Genomic DNA, 23,863 nt, shown 5'->3' on the forward strand with positions numbered 1-23,863 from the left:
CAGCCTAGGAAAAAGCAGTGGAACGGCATATGCTCACTCTCTATAGCTTCTTCCTATGGAACTTCTCTTCAAAGTAAAGAAGAGAGGTCATAATTAAATGATGAGGGCCAAAGTAAAAACCCTCTGATATCCTAAATAAGGCCACTAGTATAGCTCCTCTCCTCTGCACCATATGCTGAAGTGGACATATGTTGGAGTGCAGCACCACAACCAGAAGAAACATCCCAGGTGGAAGCTCCTTCCTAAAAAGAAATGAGCGTGTAGATGTCCCCCTGGACAATATACTGACCATGTCGCTCTAAAAAAAATGAGCCCACTCTTTCTAATCTACTGGACTCACAGGTTCATATGGATTGTGCAGGGCCTCTACAATGTGTCTGGCTCCTAAGATACCATGGCGTCCATCAATAGTTAAGTGGATGACAGTAGGATCCCGGACATGATGTGTAGTCATAGATTGATAAAAGTCTAATGCTACTCGGGGATAGAAGAAATCCCTAGGAGTCATGAGGTGCTCCAAATGGTATCTCTGTAGTAGGTGGAATGAATCTCTGAGCTCCGACAAGTGTTTGAAAGTCTCTCTATCAAAGCATAGCTCAGAGTGGAATGATCTAGCTTGGCAATCCAAATTTCCCTCTATAGGTGGCTGTGTAACTATAGGTCGCTTGATAATCCCTTCCGGAGTCATCCCAACAGGAATCTGAGACTCTGTAGTAGGCGGCTAAGGCTGTGGAGGTGTTGATGACTTTCCTAGGCCTGAAACTCTGGCTTTCTTTGTAGGAGGGCGACGAATTGATTTCTTGGGGCATGAATTACTTGCCCCAGGTGTAGTGGGTGGTCTCCTCGTCTCATACCTATGCTGAGGAAGACTAGGTGGCACTTCACCCTCAGAAGGTGGAATGGCAGAGGCCTATGGAGCCTCAGACATGGAATCTCGCGCAGGTGAGCTCTCGGTCTAATGTTGCGAGCTGATAGAGATAGGGTTTGGGCTCCTCTCGTCTTGACCATGGCTGAAATGGAGAGGCTCGTGTTCCACAGGGTACGCGGAGGTGTGCGGAGTGGTCCTCTTCAGACGCACGACTTCTGGGCTTCCTTTGGAGGGAGTCCTCCGAGATTTTTGGGTTTCGCAACTTGGAGGGCTTTTTTGCAAGTTGAAATGGTTGTGCAATATGAAAAATGAGAGAATTAGAGGTTTAAATAGAAATTTAAACAACGGTTGGTATTTTCGCAACTTGGAGGTGATTTCACAACGTGGTTTGCAACTTGATTCGCAGCTGCAAAATTGGATTTTTAAGTTGCGAAATGGCACACGTGTGCCTAGGAGGTGTTTCGCAGCTGCGAAAATTTTCACAAGTTGGCTAGTGAACTTGTGAAATTTGGCTTTGATGATTTCGCAAGTTGGTTCGCAACTATGAAATTGGCTTTTGAAGATGCGAAATGGCACACGTGTGCCTAGGAGGTGTTTCACAACTGCGAAAATTTTTGCAACTTGAAAAATAACTTGCAAAATTTGGCTTTGAGAATTTCGCAAGTTGGCCTCATTTTCGCAAGTTGAAAAATTGCTCTATTTTTCTCCTTCTTTGGTTCTTTATGGCTTCCCTCCAATTCCTTTGAAATTCCTCCTGATTTTGATCATTCAAAAAGTCTAAGTTATATCAAAATAAAATAAATAAAAGCTAAAATTAAAATTAAAATAATTAATAAAGCTTTTAAATCAACAAAATTAAAACAAAAACATGGACTTTGATTAGTCTTCAAAAAGACTAAGTCCATCTAACCCATTTTTGGCTAAGATTTATGTGGCTTAAGGAGACTGACTTCCTCATTGTCTTGATTGAATGGGTCCATGAATGGTTTGAGACGGTGGCCATTGACTTTGAAAGTGTCTGTGCTATTAGAATTGAGTAGTTCCACTTCTCCATTGAGATGCACTTGGTGAATAATGAAATGGCCTATCCACCTTAACTTTAGCTTTCCTGGAAAGATATGGAGCCTAGAGTCATAAAGTAAGACTCTTTGTTCCTTTTGAAATTCTTTGTTGGAGATTAACTGATCATGTCATCTCTTCATCCTCTGTTTTGCAATTTTGGAATTGATGTAGGCATCATTTCTCAATTCCTCCATCTCATTAAGGTCTAAGCACCTCTTCATCCCAACTTTGTTCAAGTCCATGTTTACCTTCTTAATTGCCCACCAAGCCTTGTATTCAACTTCCACAGGGAGATGGCCTGTTTTGCCATAGACTCGGTGATAAAGAGACATGCCAAGAATAGTCTTATAAGCTATTCCATATGCCCATAGTGAATCATGGAGCTTAACAGACCAATCTCTTCTACTCGTGTTCACCACCTTCATCAATATATTCTTGATTTCCCTATTTGCTAAATCAACTTGCCCAGAAGTCTGAGGGTGGTAAGGTGTAGCTACCTTGTGCTTCACCCCATACTTGGCTAAAAGAGTTTCAAAAGGCTTGTTGCAAAAATGAGTACCTCCATCATTGATTATGGCCTTGGGCACCCCAAATCTTGAGAAGATGTTCTTTTAGAGAAACTTGAGAACAACTCTGTGATCATTGTGTTTACACGGGATTGTCTCAACCCATTTAGAAACATAGTCTACCCCCACCAAAATGTAAGAGTTACCAAAATACATAGGGAAAGGTCCCATGAAGTCAATGCCCCAAAAATCGAAGATATCAACTATTAAAATGGGGTTCAATAGGCATTTGATTTCTACGTGTTAGCTTCCCAAGCCTTTGGCATCTATCGCAGCTCCTACACATAGTGTGAGCATCTTTGAAAAGTGATGGCCAACTAAAACCTGATTGCAATACCTTCATGGTTGTTTTCTGAGAGGTAGAGTGGCCTCCTCATGTGCTTTCATGGCAATGATTGAGGATTCCCTGTTGCTCTTGTTTAGGGACACACTTCCTTATTATTTGATCTACACAATACTTCAAAAGAAAAGGTTCTTCCCAATAGTAGGCACGAATTTTTGCAAAGAAGTGCTTCTTATCTTGTGTTTTCCACTCACTTGGGACTTCACCAGTAACTAGATAGTTAGCAATATGAGCATACCCAGGAGCATCTTCTAACAACATGAGTGACTCCTCTAGAAAATCATCATTAATAGGTAAAACATGGGAATTATGTGCTATAACCAACCTTGAAAGGTGGTCAGCTACCACATTCTTCACTCCTTTCTTATCTTTGATTTGAAGATTGAACTCTTGTAGGAAGAGAATCCATCTAATCAACCTTGCTTTTGCATCTTGCTTTGTCAATAAGTATTTCAAGGCTGAATGGTCAGTGAAAACCACAATGAAATACCCTACCAGATAAGCACGAAATTTGTCTAAGGCAAAAACTATAGCTAACAATTCTTTCTTTGTGGTTGTGTAGTTTCTTTGTACTTTGTTCAATGTTTTGCTTGCATAGTAGATCATATAGGGCTTTCCATCCTCTATTTGACCAAGAACAACTCCTATAGCAAAGTCATTGCCATTACACATCACTTCAAAAGGTAGTTGCTAGTTAGGAGCCCTCACTATTGGAGCGGTTTTCAAGAACTCCTTCAGTTGCTCAAAAATCTTTTGACATATCTCATCCCATACAAATTTAGCATCCTTACCCAATAGTTCACAAAGAGGCTTTGAAAGTTTAGAGAAATCTTTAATAAACCTCCTGTAGAACCCAGCATATCCGAGGAATTGCCTTACTCCTTTTACAGTTGTTGGGCTTGGCAATTTGATAATAAGTTCCACCTTTGCTTTATATCTTCAATGCCTTTCTCGGAGATGATGTGGCCAAGGACAATTCCTTACTGTACCATAAAATGGCATTTCTCCCAGTTAAGCACTAAGTCCTTTTCAATGCATCGGTTTAGAACCGCTTCCAAGTTGACTAAGCAGTCCTCGAATGTACTTCCATATATGGTGATATCATCCATAAAAACCTTCATAATATGCTCCACCATATCACTAAAAATGCTTAACATATATCGTTGGAATGTTGCAGGTGCATTGCATAAACCAAAAGGCATTCTTCTATAGGCATATGTTCCAAATGGACATGTGAAAGTGGTCTTCTCCTGGTCTTTAACATTGACTTCTATTTGAAAATACCCAGAGGAGCCATCCAAGAAACAATAGAAAGTATGGCCTGAGACTCTCTCTAACACTTGATCAATAAATGGCAATGGAAAATGATCCTTCCTTGTCACAACATTCAATTTTCTATAATCAATACACACCCTCCAACCTGAAGTGAGGCGTGTAGCAGCTTCTTCTCCCTTTTCACTTTACACCATTGTGATCCCTGATTTCTTTAGTACTACTTGAGTAGGACTCGCCCATTGGCTATCTGATATGGGGTAGATGATACTGGCTTGAAGTAGCTTAAGAACCTCAGCTCGCACCACCTCTTGCATATGAGAATTCAATCTTCTTTGAGGTTGACGAATTGACATAGCTTCTTCTTCCAAGTATATATGATGTGTACAGATTAAAGGATTGATGCCTTTCAAGTCAGATATTTCCCATCCTATTGCTTTCTTACATCTCCTGAGAACTTCAAGTAAACACACCTCCCAAGGAGTAGTAAGAGATGAAGATATAACAACATGGCACTTCTTATTCTCTTCTAGGTATGTATACTTCAACTCTGTGGGCAGGGGCCTCAGATTAAGCTTTGGGGGCTTCTCTTTAACAACTTCTTGTGCCTCCTCTTTATTGAATAAAGGTAGAATTTCTTCTATCCTCCTCTAACCTGGTAGAGTAGCAAGCAAATATGAGGGTTCAGGCAACCCTTCATCAAGATCCCCAAGACTGTCATTCAACTTCTCTTACATTTTTTGAGTACAATGCTCCTCCACTAAAGTGTCAATGATGCACACCTCTTCTAGACCTTTCTCTTCTTCCGGATTGATTGGCTTTTTGGACATATAGAAGATATTGAGCTCCAATGTCATGTTGCCAAACGTGAGTTGCATGAGTCCAATCCTACAATTTATGATCGCGTTTGATGTAGTTAGGAATGGTCTTCCAAGTATGATAGGAACATAATTAGTTTCCTTGACAATTAGGTCTATATCAAGAACAACAAAATCCACTGGATAGTAGAAATTGTCAACTTGAACTAAGACATCTTGAATTATCCCTATTGGAATTTTCACTGATCTATCTGCTAGAGATAGAGTGATTGATGTTGGCTTCAATTCACCAAGTCCCAATTTCTTGTAGACAGAGTATGGTAGCAAATTCACACTTGCCCCCAAGCCTAACAAAGCTTTATCCATTACAGTTCCTCCAATCATCACTGAGATGGTAGGGCAACCCAGATCTTTGTACTTCACTGGAGACTTGCACTATATGATGGTGCTTACTTGCTTAGTCAAGAAGGCTTTCTTATTCACATTCAACCCTCTTTTGATAGTACACAAGTCCTTCAGGAATTTTGCATAAGTCGGCACTTGTTTGATCATATCTAGCAATGGGATGTTGACCTTCACCTGTCTCAATACTTCAAGAATTTCTTATGCATTTCTGATTCCCTTTTTCCCATGCAAAGCTTGAGGAAAAGTTGGAGGTATGTGTTTCTTCATCACATCTCCCTTGATAACTATTTTCTTCGGATTTTCATTCACTATTGAATCATGGTCCTCTTTCCTTTCACTGCCACCTTTTTTCTTTCCTTTGATTTCCTCCATCTTCTCTGTCTCTTCTTCTTCTTCCTCTTTTTCAACATATGGCTTGGGTGTTGGCAGCTTAACCTCTTTACCACTCCTTAGAGTGATCAAGGCTTTGACGTCCCTCACCTGTGAAGATTCTCCCTCATGGGCTTCCACTTCATGGATACTTTTGGAGTTTTGGTGAGGTTGAGAAGGAAACCTCCCCTCTTCTTGCACCGTGTTAAGGTTAGTGAGCCTTGAGATTGAGTATTGGAGATTATCTATCTTTTGAGATAGATCATTTTGCTTTTCATCCATCCTTTTATTCGATGTATTTTCTACACTATCAATTCTTTGACTGAGTTGAGCATTGATGGATTTCTGATCTCCAACAAAATCTCCCACAACCTTGCTTAGATTCACTATTGCTTGCTCAAGATTTGAAGCTTGTTGAGATGCTTAGCCTGGTTGTGTGTACTAAAGTGCTCTTGGCTTCCAGGAGAAATTTGGATGGTTCCTCCAATTTGAATCATAGGTATTTCCATATGAGGCATTGTTGTTGGGCTTGAATTATCCAATGACATTTGCTTGATCTTTAAACATTTCTTTAACAGTTGGAATTGTAGGATACTCCTCCACCAAGTGCTCATAAGATTGACAAATAGAACAAGGTATAACTTGCACTGGTGTTTCAACAACGGCTTACCCTTCACGTATCTTTTTCAGTTCTAGCTCCTCCAATCTTCTTGTCATAGCTACAACTTTTGCTTTGATGTCAATATCTTCATTCAAGGGATACATCCCAGCCTTAGCATTAAAGGCATTTGGTTGAGACTTCGTCTTCCCCACTTCTCCTTTGTTTGGTTCATCCCATCCTCTTAAGACTTTAGCAACATAATTCAAGAAATCCATGGCTTCCTCCGGATTCTTACTCATGAAATCTCCTCCACACATAGTCTCGAGGAGTTGCTTCATTGAGGAAGACATACCGTCATAAAAGTAACTCACCAATAGCCATGTATCAAAACCATGGTGAGGACAAGCATTGATATCTTCCATGTATTTCTCCCAACACTCATAGAATTTCTCATTCTCTTTAGTTGAGAAGTTTGAAATTTGCCTTTTCAATCCATTTGTCCTATGAGTAGGGAAATTTTTTTTGAGAAATTCGGCTTGCAAGTTAGTCCAAGTTTGGATACTCCTTGGCTTTAAAGAATTAAGCCAAATCTTGGCCTTATCCTTCAAAGTAAAAGGAAATAGCTTTAGACTCATCAAGTCGATTGAAGCTCCTCTATGTTGGAATGTATTACAAACATCTTCAAATTCCTTGATATTTGCATAGGGATTCTCACTTTTCATCCCATGGAAAGTAGGTAGAAGTGGCACCATATGCGGTCTGATTACTAGCTGCTCTGTAGGAGGCACTATGCATGATGGTGCACTCATACGAGGTGGATGCATGCAGTCCCTCATTGATCTGAATGCATTAGGATCATCCTGGTGACCATGGTGACTATGCTGATCTTCAGGTGTAGCTTCCATGATGTTCAAGCACAATTCCAACTATGTTTTGTGAGGTGTTTCAATTTTCACAAGTCTTCCTCCACTGTCTCGTGTCTAATATGGCATACACAACTATTAACAATTGTAACAAAAACAAAGAAACAAAAGAAAAAAAAACTAAAAAAAAAAAGGCTAAGATTTACTAAAAACTAAATTAAAAGATAGGCTAAAATATGAACAAGTAAAAGAAACAATTAAAAAGAGTTATTAAAATAAAAGAAAAATCACCAAACTTGTGATGAAGATCACAAGTACTCTGAAAAGGTGATATCACTATAAAGTTGGCACCATCCCCAGCAACGACGCCATTTGATTCGTGCCCAGCTGGTGTATGTCCTATTGATTGGTGTTTAATCAACTGGTGTGCCTTGATTTCGTCCTTAGATGGGAGTAATCAACAAAATTTATAAACCTATTTCACCATATACTAGGGTAGCATTAGCTAGCATAGCATAGTGGCTCTAGGATCGGTCACTGGGATGGGTTTTCAAATTACAACTAATATTAGTTAAAAAGCTGAATTGACTTTTTTTCTTTTCAAGGTTAGCTTTAAAAGAAAACATAAAGATGTTTGAAAAGGTTGGTTTTTAAGTGAAACCAATAATAAATTAACGGAAATTACTTCCAAAGAAAAGTGCTTCTTGGAGTTTTTAGATCACTAGGCTCAGGTTCCTCATACAAAAAGGGAGTTCCAGTCACTTGAATCTTTTCCTTGCATTGGCGATTTAACATATAGTTATTTCCCGAACCGGTGTGGTACAAATGTTTCCCCTTAACGGATTCAAACACTAATTCCCTATCACTAAATCATCTTGCAATGGTTCATACCTCTCACCTAGTATTAGCCATTCAAGGTGATTCTTAACCTTGGATTACCCGTCAAAAGCTCGCAAGAGATAACTAATGGATGTCTCCTTTGAGTCCAAAAGCTTACCAAGTGTTGGCTATTCTAGAAAATCCTACCTTTAAACCACCTCCCAAAGGCTCGCAAGAGATAAACTAGTGTAGCTCAATGGACGGAGTTCACTTGCCTTACCAAGTGTTGGCCCAGGTGATTTTAAGGCATTTTAAGTTAACTAAAAAGATAAAAACCAAGGCTCTGGATGCTATAAATATCTCAAGGCTTTGGTTGACATGAACGACTCTAGGTCCTGAACTTAGGGTTATAGATGTTATGAACAACTCAACACTATGGTTGACATGAATGTCTCTAAGTCATGATCTTAGGCCTTTATATGTTATGAAAATGATAAGGTTGTGGATGACATGAATGACTCCGATTTGTGAGCTCAGGTCTCTAAATACTATGAATAGCTTAGGGGTGTGGTTGCGCTAATCGAGTCGAGGTCATGAGCTTAGGGCTCTAGCTTCTATTAAAAACTCAAGGTTGTGGATGACACGTACGACTCTAGATCTTGAGCTCAAGGATGTAGAATCTATGAATAGCTTAAGGTTATGGTTGACATGAACAACTTTGGGTCGTGGGCTCAAGGCTCTAGATGGTATGAACAACTCAAGGTTGTGGATGATATGAGCTACTATGGGTTGTGAGCTCAGAGTGATGGATGCTATCAACAACTTAGCATTGTGGATCAAATGAATGACTCCATATCACATAAGCTCATGCCTTTAGATGTTATGCACACATAAGGGTTATGGATGATATGAATGATTTTGCTTCATGAGCACAAGGATGTGGATGACATGAATGATCTCGGGTCATGATCTTAGGGTTCTAGATATGTTGAACAACTCAGGGTTGTGGTTGACATGAATGGCTCCTACACATGAGTTTAGGGTTCTAGATGTTATAAACAACTTAGGGCTATGAAAGACATAAGCTACTCTGGGTCATGAGCTTAGGGCTTTGGATGCTATGATCAGCTTAACTTTATAGATGATATTAATGAATCAAGATCTTCTGGGCTCAAGGCCTTGAATGCTATGAACAGCTTAGGGCAATGATTGACATGAACGACTATAGGTCGTGAGCTTAAGGCTCTAGATGCTATGAAAAGCTATGGGTTTTGGATGACATGAATGACTTTGGCTCATTAGCTAAGGGCTCTAGATGAGATGAACAACTTATGACTATGGTTGAGATGAATGACTCCATATCATGAGCTTAGGGCTTTAAATGCTATGGATAACTCAAGGTAATGGTTGACATGGATGAGTCTAGGTCCTGAGCTTAAGGCGTTAGAAGCTATGAACATGTAAGGGCTATGGATGACATGATCGACTTCGGGTCGTGAGCTTAGGGCTCTAAGTACTATGAGCAGCTCAAGGCTATGGTACACATGAACAACTCTAGGTTGTGCGCTTAGGGCCTATATGGTATCAATAGCTCAAGGTTGTGGATGACATAAACAACTTCGTGTTGTGAGCTTAGGGCTTAGGATACTATGAACAACTCAGGGCTATGGATGACATGAATGGGTCTGGGTTATGAGCTTAGGGCTATAGATGTAACTAAAATCTTAAGGTTGTGGATGACATGAAAGACTTTAGGTCATCAGTGACTTCAGGTTATGAGCTGAGGGATTTACATACTACGAACAACTCAGGGCAGTAGTTGACAGGAATGACTCTATGTCTTGGGAGGAGGGCTCTAGATGCTATGAAAAGTTCAAGAGTGTGGATGACATGAATGACTCTAAGCCTTGAGATTAGGGTTCTTCGTGCTATAAACAGTTCAGGGAGTTCGATGACGTACATAACTTAAAGTTTTGGGCTTAGGGATCTAGATGCTATGAACAACTCAAGGCTCTAGATGACATGAATGACTCTGGGTCATGAGCTTAGGACTCTACATGGTATGAAAAACTCAAGGTCGGGGATGACATGAATGACTCCGGGTCATGATCTCAGGGCTTTAAATGCTATGAGTAGTGCAGGATAGTGGTTGACATGCACAACTCTAGGTCATGAACTAAGCGCTCTAGATGTTATGAACAACTAACGCTTATAGATGACATCAATGACTCCAGGTTGTTAGATTAAGGCTTTAGATGTTATGAACATATTAAGGTTGTGGACAACATAAATGACTTCATGCCATGAGCTTAAGGTTCTAAATGTTATGAAGAACTCAGGGTTGTGGATGTCATGAAGGACTCTGAGTCATGGGATGCAGTCTTTAGATGTTAGGAAAAGCTTAGGGCTATGGATGAGATGAATGACTTTGTATCATAAGCTTAGGGCTTTTGACACAATGAACAACTTAAGGTAGTAGTCGATATGAATGACTTCAGGTCATCAATTTACAACTCTAGATACTATGAAAAGCTCAGGGCTATGGATGACAAGAACGACTCTGGGTTATAAGATAAGGGCTCTAAATGTTCTAAACAACATAGGACTGTGGATGACATGAACGACTCTGGGTCTTGAGTTTAAGGCTCTAGATGTTATCAATAGTTAATGGTTATGGATATGATAAATGAATTTGGGTTATGAGCCTAGATGCAATGAAAAGCTTAGGGCTATGGATGATATGAACGACTTCAAGTCGTGAGCTTAAGTCTCTTGATGGCATGAAAAGCTCAGGGCTATGGATGACATGAACAACTCCTAGTCATGAGCTCAAGGCCTTAGATGTTATGAACAACGCATGGTAGTGGTTGACATGCACGACTTTGGGTCATGCACTAAGCACTCTAGATGCTATGAACAACTTATGATTGTGGTTGACATGAATGACTTCGAGTCGTCAGATGAGGGTTTTAGATTCTATAAACATCTTAGGGGTGTGGATGACATGATCAACTTAGGGTGGTGTACTCAAGGCTCTAGGGGCTATGAATAACTCACGACTATGGTTGATATTAACAACTCTTGCATGTGAGCTCAAGGCTTTAGATGTTATGAGTAACTTAGGGCTATGGATGACATGAGCTACTCCAAGTAGTGAGCTTAAGGCTCAAGATTCTATGAACAACTCAGTGTTATGGATGATATGAATGACTCGGGATCCCATGAGCTTAGGGCTCTAGATGCAATGAACAATTCAGGGTTTTACTTTACATCAATGACTCTAGGTTGTTAGCTCAAGGCTCTAGGTGCTAGGAATAGCCCAGGGTTGTGGATGACATCAGCCTAGGGCTATGGCTAACGTGAACGACTCTAGGTCATGAGCTCAAGCTTAGGGTTGTGGTTGACATGAAGAATTTAGGTAAGGAGCATAAGGCTGTAGATGCTATGAAGAGCTTAGGATTGTGAATGACATGAGCTACTTCGAGTTGTTAGCTCAAGGCCCTGGATGCTTAAAATAGCTCAGGATTTTGGATGATATGAATGATTCTAGATCATGTGAGCTTAGGCCTCTAGATGCTATGAACAACTCAGTGGAATGGAAGATATGAAAGATTCTTGGTCATGTATCCATGGCTCTAAATGCTATGAACAACTCAAGGCTATAAATGACATGAATGAATCTGGATGCTATGAGCAATTTAGGGCTTTGGTGGACATAAATGACTCTGAGTCGTGAGCTTAGAGTTCTGGATACTATGTACAGCTGAGAGTTGTGGATAACATGAACGACTCTTGGTCATGAGCTCAAGGCTCTACAAACTATGAATAGCTCAAGGTTGTGGTTGACATAAACAACTTCGGTTCATGAGCTCAGGCCACTACATGCTATGAAAAACTCAGGGTTGTAAATGATATGAATGATTCCGCATCATGAGCTCAAAGTTATGGATGACATCAATGACTCCAGTTCGTGAGCTTAGTGTTCTAGATACTACGAATAGCTCAGAGTTGTGGTTGACATGAACAACTTTAGGTTGTGATTCCAAGGCTCAACATATGATGAATAAATCAAGGCATTGGACTACATGAGCTATCTCGAGTTGTGATCTTAAGGCACTACACACTACAAAAAAAAAGGTTTTTAATGACGAATCTTTAGTCACGGCCACAAATATAGTGACCAAAGATATTATTTTGTCACGAGCAGGATAAAGTTGTGACTATATGTGTTAATAAAATTAGGGTGAAAAAAAAACATGTTTAGTCACGGTGATTTCATCAAACGTCACCAAAAGGATTGATGAGAGGGTATTTTAGTCACGAATTTATTTGAAACTGTGACTATTTGTAAATTTATGGAGGGAAATTTTGGCGCCAATAATTTTATCATGTGTGACAAAAAGTGTAACAAAAACTGTAGGGGAATCTATAGTCACGAATTTCTCATGACCGTGACCAAATGCATAGAGGTTTATTTTAAATATTTTGAACATATGGTCACGGGGTTCACACAATCGTGACCAAAAGTCTATTATTTATTTTACACATTTTTTGGGTTACCTATTATAATTTGTTAGAATTTATATATATATATCATAAATAGAAATTATCATTAATAGTAATAATAATAGTTCTTATTAATTATAAAAAGTTTAAAGTTATATTACTATTTTTTTTTTAAGTTAAGAAACAAATTAGTGTGTTACCTATTTTTCTTTAGTTAAAATGATTTAATTTCCTTGTTATGATTAATGTTTTAATAAGAAGCAAAATAAAGTTTAATATATTAGTTTAAAAATATGATGGTTCAATTTGATATTATTTGATAAAAAGTTTAAATGCAAGTGAGTTAGCAAATTAAAAAACAATTTTGATTTTATATACGATAAATAATTCTTATTATATTTAAAGTATCAATAGTCATGATAACTAAATTTTACTATGAACAATTACTAGTAAATTTTTTTATAGTTTTATTTAATTTTCAATCATAAAATATTTTTTAATCTTTATGATTTTTGCAATATAGAAACACTTTATAACTACAAAAATAACATTTTTTGTTTATGATTAAAAATAAAAGTTCTAAACTTCTATAATTCTTATATTTGTAAAATTTAAAAATTTATAAAGTTAAAATTCATGGAAAAATATTCTTAAACACACCATTCTCTGTTTATGTTTATTATATTTAGTACCAAATGGAAGTCTGAAATTCTGTTGTCCAAATGTATGATGAAATCAAGCTACAAGCATATGGGATAAGGTAGAAATTAATATCATCAAATATGAAAAAATGATACCATATGATAAAATAATAATAGATTGGTATAAGATATAAAGGGACACGTGGCTGAAAATAATGAAGACGGAGTAGGAGTAGGATGCACATGTAACATTTCCTAGCACCTTAGGGCCACAAAAATACTAATAAATTATAGTTTTATTCAGAAACAGTTATACAAAATTGGTTGTTTAAAACATTTTCAAAAATTTGTTTGTGGATGTATTTTAAAATAAAAGTTGATTTAGAAACCTAAAATATGCTTAATATTTTTTTTATTTTTAAATATGTTTTAAAAAAATAACTTTTATATGTTTTATTTTATTTTTAATTATTCTTTGTATTTATATAATTATTTTTGAAAATATCTTTTACTCTAATAAGTGAAAACAATTTAAGATAACTAAAAATATTAATATTTTTTAAAAATATCTTTTTTTTTAAGAACAAAAAATTGTTTCCCCTCTATGGTTTACTTATTTATTTATTTATTATTAAGAAAAAAAACTGTTATAATTAAAAGCTCGTTAGCAAACACTACCTATACCTTTGAATTATTTTAGAAAAATAACATTTTATATATGATAAATAATAGGTTTTATAATAAGATAAGTTATTATAAGAAGATTTTATTAAATTTTATCATCATTAATATTAACATCATTAAGACCAGTTATTTATTTTTTTAGTAAACTAAAATTTACTAAACATGTTTAACTATTAAAATTTTAAAATATAGAACTTGATAAATTTCTAATATAAAATTATAAAATTTTAAAACTTGATAAGCTTGATAAAACTTTGAAAATAACAATTTTAAAATATAAAACTTGATAATTTTCTCATATATAATTATAAAATTTTAAATTTTAAAACTTGATAAAAAATTTAAAATATAAAACTTGATAAATTTCTAATATAAAATTTTTAAATTTTAAACTTGATAATTTTAAAACTTGAAAAACTTGATAAAACTTAATAAAAATTTTAAAACAACTCTTTGAGTAAAACATTGAACTTTCAAAATTAATTTTAAATTTTAAAATAATTGTAAATTTTTAAAACTTGATAGTTTTAAATCTTTAAAAACTTTCAACATTAATAGTTCTGAACACATAACAATAATAGTAAAATCAAATTAATTTTTTCCTTTTTAGTGTGATTAAATACGCATGTGATAATTATAAAATATTCAATAGATAAATTGGATAAACTAAAAAGACAAAGCAAAAAAAATCAAGACATCAAATTTTATATATATATATATATAAAACTCTACTATGAAAAAAAGCCATTAGACTTAATTCGGTTCAAATCTTTCACTATGAAAAATAATGAACAATGTGGGTATATAAAAACTCTACTGTGAAAAAAAGCCATGAGATTTGATAATAACCCACTACCAACATTTTAACCATTGAATATAAAGCCTCACATCACTTTCCTAATTGAAAAATAATGAACTTCCAATATAACATTTTAACCATGTGGGTATATGAAATACACAGCCAACATTTTAACCATTAAATATAAAGCTTTTATCTCTCCTGCCAACAAAACCTACCCATTTTCTCTTTCTCTCCAAAACCCACGACCATAAAACCCACAAAACCCACCCACAGCCCCATTGCTTGGAGGAAGCCTTTGCCGGAAAAAGCTTATGGAAGCCATGTCAAAGAAGTCCCATGGAAGCTATGGTCGGTAAAGCCGAAGCAACTTCCAAGAAACTCTCATAAAAATCGTTTCTCTCTAGGTTTTGGTGAGTTTGAGGAATATTTTTTGGGTTTTGTTAGTTGGTATTTTGGAAATGTTTGTGATTAGGTTTGAGATTCCATTGTTACTGGGTTTATTTCCATTATTATAGGGTTTTGGTGCTTTTGGAAAAACCACAACAATTTCTCTCTAAGTTCCTATTGCGTAATGAAAGAATTTTTCTTTTGTGTGTGTTGCATTCTCTTCAATTGTTAGGTGTCCAATCCTAATTTGACTAGTTTTCAACAAAGTTAGCTTCATTAATTCATCTTTTTGTCTATGTCTACGTGTTGCTTTTTTTTTTTTTTTTTTTTTTTGTTTCTTATGGAATTTCATTTTGCTTTGAGTTTCTGTAGGTTTGGGAACTCATATTACCAACTATCTAAAATTCATGATATTTTAAGTAGATAAAAAAAAAAGTAGATAAAAGAAAATTATAATTTAAGAACTATTAATTATATAATAAGAATAAAATGAACGTCAAGCCTTTAGATGTTAATTATGGAAAAGTTCTTTAACATCCTCAATTAATAAATAAAATCTTTCTAATTCCCTAATGATTTTATATCTCATATTATTAATTGACATTAACAATAAAATAAGAAATATTAAAAATATAATTAAAACTGAAATACTTAATAACTAAATACAATTAAAATAAAAAACTTAAAAATTTTAAAAATAAAATAGCATATTTCATTATATTTCCAACTCTTTGTTGGTATCTATATTGTTACTAGTGTACTTTAGTGAAGGTTTATTTTTATATTTTTAACTATAAATTTTTTTAGGTTAAATTATATTTTTAATTTTAAAAATTTCTGAGCTAAAGGTTTTAGATGCTAAGAACAACTCAGGGCTGTAATTAAGATGATTGACTCCAGGTCGTGAGCTTAGGGATGTAGATGCTATTAACAACATAGAGTTATGGATGACATGATCGACTCCAGTTCATGAGGTTAGGCCTTTAGATTCTATGAGCAGCTAAGGATTTTAGTTGACATGAAAGACTCTAAGTTGTTAGCTCAAGGCTTTAGATGCTATGCACAACTTAATGTTGTCTATTACATGAAAGACTCTTGTTTATGAGCCGAGGGCTCTAGATTCTATACATAGGTATAGGCTTTCGATGACATGAAATACTGTAGGTTGAGAGCTTAGGACTCTAGGTCAAGAGCTTAAGACTCTAGATGCTATGAATAACTCAGGGTTGTGATTGACATGAACAACTGTGGGTTATGGGCTTAAGGCTCTAGATATTATGAAAAACTAAGAGTTGTGGATGATATGATCCAGTCAGGATCGCTTGAGCTCAAGCATCTAGATTCTATGAACCGCTAAGAGTTATTAATGATTTGAATGATTCTACATCATGACCTCAAGCCCTAAGATTCTATGAACTCCTCGATGTTATGGATGATATGAACAGCTACAGGTTGTGTGCTTAGGGCTTTAAATGCTATTAACAACTCAGGGTTGTGGATAACATGAATGACTTTAGGTCATAAGCTCAGGCCTCTAGATTTTTTGAACGACTTAGGGTTGTGGTTCACATGAACGACTCCCAGTTGTGATCGTAAGGCTCTAGATGCTATGCACAACTTAAGGTTGTCAATGACATGAAAGACTATGAGTCATGAGCTTAGAGCTCTAGATGTTATGAATAACTCAGGGTTGTGCATGACATGAACAACTCTAGGTCATGAACTTAGGGCTTTAGATACTATGAATAACTTAGGATTGTGGTTGACATGAATGATTCTACGTCGTGAGCTTAAGGCTGTAGATGCTATGAACAACTTTGGGTTGAGGATGACATGAGCTTCTCTGGGTCATGAGCTTAGGGCTTTGGATTCTATGAACAACTTAGAGTTGTGGATGATATGAATGGCTTAGGATTGTATGACCTCAATCCTCTAGATTCTATGAATCACTTAGGGTTGTGGATAATATGAACGATTCTATTTCATGAGCTTAGGCCTCTAGATGCTATGAACTGATCAGGGCTATAGAAGACATGAATGACTCGAAGTCGTGATCTCAAAGCTCTTGATTCTATGAAAAGCTCAAGGCTGTGGTTGACATGAACATCTCCAGGTCATAAGCTCAAGTCACTAGATGCTCTCAACAACTTAAGGCTATGGATGACATGACCAACTTCGGGTTGTGAGGTCAGAGCTTTAGATATTATGAACAACAAAAGGTAGTGGTTGACAAGAAAGACACTAGGTCTTGAGCTCAAGGCTCTAGAAGGTATGAATAACTCAGGGTTGTGAATGATATGACCAACTTGGGATCCCATGAGCTTATGCTTATAGATGCTATGAACCGCTCTAGGCTATGGATGATATGAGCGATTCTATGTCATGAGCTCAAGCCATTAGATGCTATGAGCTGCTTAGGGCTATGGAAGATATGAATGACTAAGGGTCATGAGCTCAAGGGTCTAGATGCTATGAATAACTCAAGGGGGTAATCAACATGAACGAATTCGAGTAATGAGCTAAAAAATCTAGATGCTACTAACATGTTAGGGTTGTGGATGGCATGAATGACTCTGGGTCATGGGCTTAGGCCTCTAGATTCCATGAACAACTCAAGCCCGTGGTTTACATTAAAGACTCCTAGTCATGAGCTCAGGGCTCTAGAAGTTATGCGCAACTTAAGGTTATCAATGACAAGAAAGACTCTGGGTTGTGAGCTTAGGGCTATGATTTCTATACATAGTTAGGGTTGTCGATGACATAAAATACTTTGGGTCGAGAGTTCAACGCTCTTGATAATATGAACAAATTAAGGCTATGGTTGACATGAATGTCTCCGGATCGTGAGTTGAAGGCTCTAGATAATATGAACAACTCTAGGCTGTGGATGACATGAGTTACTCTAGGTCATGAGACCGAAGCTTTTGATGCTATAAAGAGATTAGAGTTGTGGATGATATGAACGACTTAAGAGCCCATGAGTTCAAGCCTTTAGATGCTATGAATTGCTCAGGATTGTGGATGATATGAATGATTCTGCATCATGAGCTAAAGCTTTTAGATGATATGAACTACTAAGGGCTGTGGATGATATGAATGACTTTGGGTTGTGCACTCAGGGTTATGGATGCTATTAACAACTTAGGATTATGGATAACATGAATGACTCTGGTTCATTAGCTCAGGCCTCTAGATTCTATGAACAAAAAAGGGTTTTGGTTGATAAGAAAGACTCTGAGTCACGAGCTCAAGGCTCTAAATGCTATGCACAACTTAAGGCTGTCGATGACATGAAAGACTCCAGGTCGTGAGTTCAAGGCTTTAGATGTTATGAACCTCTCAGAGTTGTGATTCACATGAATGACTCCAGGTCGTGAACTCAAGGCTCTAGATGCTATGAATATCTCAGGGTTGTGGTTGACATGAACAACTCCGGGTAATGAGCTCAGGGCTCTAGATACAATGAACAATTCAAGATTGTTATTTTCATGAATTACTCTTGTTCATGAGCTTAAAGTTCTTGATGTTATTAACAACTCAGGGTTGCGGATGACATGAAAGACTCCGAGTCATGAGTTTAGGGCTCTAGATGCTATGCATAACTTAAGATTGTCGATGACATGAAAACTCTAGGTCGTGAGCTTAAGGCTCCACATGTGATTCGTGCCCAATTGGTGTCTCAGCTGATTCGTGTCCAGCTGGTGCTCCTTGATTGAGGGAATAATCAACAAAATTTATAACCTATTACACCATGAACTAGGGTAGCAAAGAAAAAGCTATTATAGCATAGTGACTCTAGGATCGTTCACTGGGAAGGGTATTCAAACTGAAAATGATACCAATTCAAAGTGAATTGGTGCTGTTTCATTTCAAGATTAGCTTAAGAAATAAAACACAAACTTTGGTTGAAAAAGGTTTGGACTTAGATTAACAACATAGCAAGTGATGGAAATTACTTAAGAAGAAAAACATTCCTTGGAGATTCAGGTTCACAAGGGAGGTTCCTCATGCAATAGCATAACTCTGGTCAGTTGGTTCATTTCCTCGCATTAGAGAATTAACATAAAGTCAATTCTCTAACAGGTGCTGCACAAATGCATCCCTCAATTGGATTTCAGCTTTAATTCTCTCACTGATGCAACTTGCAATGGTTCGAGCCTTTCACTTAGCCTTTACCATTCAAGGTGATCTTTAACCTTGGATTACCCGTCAAAAGCTCGCAAGAGATAACTAATGGATGTCTCCTTGGAGTCCAAAAGCTTACCAAGTGTTGGCTATTCTAGAAAATCCTACCTTCAAGTCACCTACCAGAGGCTCGCAAGGGGTAAACTAGTGCATCTCCTTGGATAGAGATCACTTGCCTTACCAAGTGTTGGCCCAGGTGACTCCAAAGCATTTTAAGTTAACTAAAAATATAGAAACCATTCACGGGACACACTTTCTTCTCATTCATAGCTGAAACCACAAAGCTACTAACTCTTTCACTTGGAACCTTTCCCGGCAACCTTAGCTCCAAGGAACTAGAGGTTTAGTTACTCATTCTCTGGGGAAAACTCCTCAAAGAGTGCATAACTTAGTAAATAAATAAAAAAACACAATCAAAGTGAGAAGGTAAAGCAGAGCTCAAGCTCTGTATTTTACTTCCCTTGAAACTTTTACAAAAGGTTCATCACCCTCAGAACAGGCTCCTCGGGCTCTATTTATATCCAAATTACATTACTAGCTTTTTCATGGATATTTAGTCTTTTTCCTAACTTAAAAGCTAAGGAATCCTATAATTGGTGGCTTACAAGGAGAATTTTGGAATTTAGACAACAAAAATCTGAAGAAAAAATATCTCCAAGTGTCGGTTACAAATATCGGGAAGCACTAAGGACCATTTCGCAGGTGAAAATGAGGTATGCGAAATTTCGCAGATGAACAAAAAGGGCTGCGAAATTACTTCGCAGCAATCGACTGATTCCGCAGCGCTGCGAAGTTGGCTTTCATCTTGTGGTGTTTGGCTTCCATTGCGTCGTGAAACTTCAGGGGAAATCCATAGCACTGTGCAAAAAGGCTGCGAAATAATTCCGCAACAAAAGGGTGATTTCGCAACACTTTGCTAAATCCTTCCTTCAGCTTGGAGTGATCGGCTTCCAACGGCTGTAACTCCTTCATTTCAACTCCGAATTGCACACTGTTTGAAGAATTGGATTGTTAACTTCCTAAGCTTTAAAATGACATATAGCATGCATAAATTGGACTTCAGGAAGTGCTCCAAAAGTGGCTGACACGACTGTCATCAAGAATGCTTCATGGCTGGTTTCTCTTTGCTTCCCCTCCTTGCATTCCAGATTTGCTTATGGCAAAGGACTTCAAAGCTTTGGTTCTTCATTCTTTTGGGCTTTCCAATGCTTTGCAAAGGATTCCAAATAACTCTCCTCAATCTTGGATTGCTTTGGTGATCAAATTACTAACAAAAACACCAAAACTTACACAATTTGATTAGAATTGATTGCAAGGGTCCTTAACATGTTAATTGGGTTAAAAGGCAATAACTACTACTCAAAAGTGTTTAAAAGGATTAATTACAAGCTATCAAATAGCACTTTTTGAGTAGTAATCACTCCCCCAACGACATATTGCTAGTCCCTTAGCAATGAAGGAGAGAAAAATAAAAATAAGCAATACTATAATTTACAACATCATGCTAATCACTTCCAAAAAAATATTTAAGTGGCATGACTGACAAACTCTCACATGGAACATTAAAGAAATAAAACTCAAACTTCAATAGAAGTTATCAAAAACTTTGCTAAATACCATTGATCATGGGAATGCATTATGCAAATTGAAGTTTTAAAATCATTTTCACTTCCAAAGAACCAAACTTTATTCTTCCATAAAAATCTAAGTGTAAGATGATAGTTTCCGAATATAGCATGCTAAACTAATCTCTCCCCCCAACCTATCTCTTTTCAACACTTAGCAAACTGATCAAATTCAATAGACAGAGAACACACTTTTCTTTTTTTTTTTTTTTTTTTTGAGAAGGTACAAGGCTTAAGGGGCATCCTTTTCTGAATTGTCCATGTAACGGGGGTCCATCGATGACTCCCAACCAATTAAGGTTTAGGGCATCAAGCTTTAAGGATCTTTCAACCACTAACTCCTCGGATTTTACCCCGGACTTTTTCATATACCCATGCGCCTAACATATGCTAACTCCACCTATCCACCCTTGTAACAAGCATTGAGGTCGGTGACTCCCAACCAATTAAGGCTTAAGGCACCAGGTTTTAAAGATTTTCACCATCTACCCCTCAGACCTTGCTCGGGTTTCAAGGCAAGCAAACATTTTGCTTTCTTTCTTTTTTTTCAAAGGCTCATTGCCCTTTCATAAGGTGTCTCAATATTATTAAATGAGGTCAAAGGTACCAAGTCCCAACATTTTCTAAGTCAAAAGGTGAACCACTTTAGCAAGCATAATCCAAACTCTAAGTTAAGTGAAAAGCAAAAGTTCAATTTCTCCTATTTTAATTTGAAAATTTTTCCTCATAAACCATGGAGATTAAGGTAAAAAGCAACTAAACACTACAACTAATTTACTAGACAAGGCTGAATTATCAAAATAACTTAGCATACTTCCTTTAACTTAGCAAACTTTCTTCCTCATTTCTCTCTCTCCCCCCCCCCCCCCCACAACCGAGTTGAGCATTGTCCTCAATGTGATATGGGTGATTGAAAATATAGGGAGGAAGTGGTACCTCCTGAGTGATATCAATTTCGAATATTGATTGGAGAAACCACGTGTTTCAAAAAGAATAAAAGATGTAAGCAAAGGAAATAAGAATAAATTAATGCTAAGAGTTCATGAAAAACTAGACTTTGTATTACTTTAATCATTTGAGTACAGTTGGAAAAGAAGTAATACAAGTAATCCAAGCAATCCCCATATATGATATCAAAATGTGGGGGATTTCATATATGACTAACTAAAACAAAATACATAAAGGAAATATATAATAGATATATATATGATCAGATAGGAGGATGATGCTGAAGCTGAGGACTTAGGCAGATGGCTCTGCCTCTTCAGCTGACTCAGGAGGGGCCTGAGGCTCTGTGGCCTGAGACTGTGGTCCTTCAGTGGTAGGAGTGAGATGCTCAGCAGCTGCTGGAAGACCAAGATGATGCTGAAGCTGCCTCAAGATGGCAGTATGCTGAGCCTGGGTGGTCATCATCTGCTCCTGGCGAGCTCGCATAGCTGCCATCTCTTGAGCAAGGCTGCTCTGAGTGGCTGTCAAGGTCTGCAATGCCTGGCATAAATCCCTATACTCAGAAATAGGGATGGCCATCCTTGGCTCAACTGAAGTGGAGGGCTGTGCTGGAGTAACTGGAGGGACTGGAGGGGCTGTGGCTATGGTAGGAGAGGCAATAGGCATACCCTCAGGTATAAGACTTGGAGATGCTCTCCTGGCAGCTGGAATCTGAGCTGGCTGTGGAAGCTCTGGCTGCTCCATCCTATATGCTGTCATGTTGCTCCATTTGTCGAAAGTAAACACATCTCGACATATCCTCTTGTGCTCTAGCTGAGGCTCTGATGGATATCCCAGATGCTCAAGAATCTGACATAGCAGCCTCGGAAAGAGAAGTGGAACGGCATCAGCTCTTGGCAATTTCTTCTTATGAACCTTCTCTTCAAAGTAGAGAAGGGCAGCCATGATTAAGTGGTGAGAGCCAAAAAAGTATCCCTCAGACATTCTGAACAGGGCCTCCAAAAGAACTCCTCTCCTCTGAGTCCAATGCTGGAGTGGATAAATATTATGGCGCAATAGTGCATCAATGAGAAACATCCTTGGAGGAAGTTCCCCTCTCAACAGATGTGGATTTCTGGAAGCTCCTCTGGACAAGATATGCACCATCTCCAACTGAGAAGGATTAGCCCATACTCGGAAATCATCAAAATGGCTTGGCTCATATGGGATACACAGGGCCTCTGCTATATGACGAGCTCCTAGAATGCCATGTCGACCATCAATGGTAAAATGGATTAAGGTGGGATCTCTGACTTGTTGAGTAGTCATGGACTGATAAAAATCCATGGCTACTCTAGGATAGAAGAAGTCTCGTGGGGTTAGCAGCTGCTCCATTCGATATCTTCGCAGCAATTGGAATGACCCTTCAAGCTCCGGCCGCAATTGGAAGGCAGCTGTGTCAAAACACAACTCAGAATGAAATGGCCTAGCTCGGCAGTCCAAATTGCCTTCAATTGGTGGTTGAGTGAGCAACGGACGCCTGAGTATCACTTCAGGAGCTGTTTCGGACGGAATTTGGGGCTCAGAAGGTGACGGCTGGCTTGCTTGAGGCTTCGCCGGCGGTGCCGGAGATGGCACCGGAGTGGGCTCTGGAGATGGAACAGGGGACTGCCCTGTCAAGTCGATGGGTTCCGAGCTTTCCACTCTGACTCTTTTTTGCAGGGGACGGCCCCCTGACCTGGTAAGATAACGCCTCGCCGGAGGCATCTGAACTACGGGCTTGGCTGGGCGCTTCTGTGGTGCGAGCTTCACAGGAGGTGGAGCAACTTCTGGCCGAGGCGGCTCAGAGGTAGAGGCTTGAACAGGCGCCTCGCGCGGTGTTCGCTTTTGGGCGAAAGGAGAGGAAGACTTGGCTCCTCTGGTTTGTGTCATTACGAATTGATGAGGTTTGGGCGGCGGTGATGAACAGAGGGGATAGCCGGAGGTGCGCGCGGCGTCGGGCTATGGAGAGGAGGCAAACGGACGGTTGCTGTGACTTTTCCCCTTTCTGAAATGCTTTCGCAGCTCAAATGACCGGTATTTATAAAAAATAACGGAATATTAAAGGTCATATTGGGTTT

The 23,863-nt window shown here is 37.9% G+C and overlaps 1 non-coding gene across 1 annotated transcript; it reads left to right on the plus strand.

Moving 5' to 3' along the window:
• The first annotated feature begins 6,691 nt into the window (after positions 1-6,691).
• LOC117922791 lies at positions 6,692-6,798 on the plus strand. The gene has a single exon (XR_004652550.1). It is a non-coding gene; the product is annotated as a small nucleolar RNA R71 (small nucleolar RNA).
• Positions 6,799-23,863: the final 17,065 nt, after the last annotated feature.

The sequence above is a fragment of the Vitis riparia genome, chromosome 9 (genome assembly GCF_004353265.1).
Source record: "Vitis riparia cultivar Riparia Gloire de Montpellier isolate 1030 chromosome 9, EGFV_Vit.rip_1.0, whole genome shotgun sequence".
Lineage (NCBI taxonomy): Eukaryota > Viridiplantae > Streptophyta > Magnoliopsida > Vitales > Vitaceae > Vitis > Vitis riparia.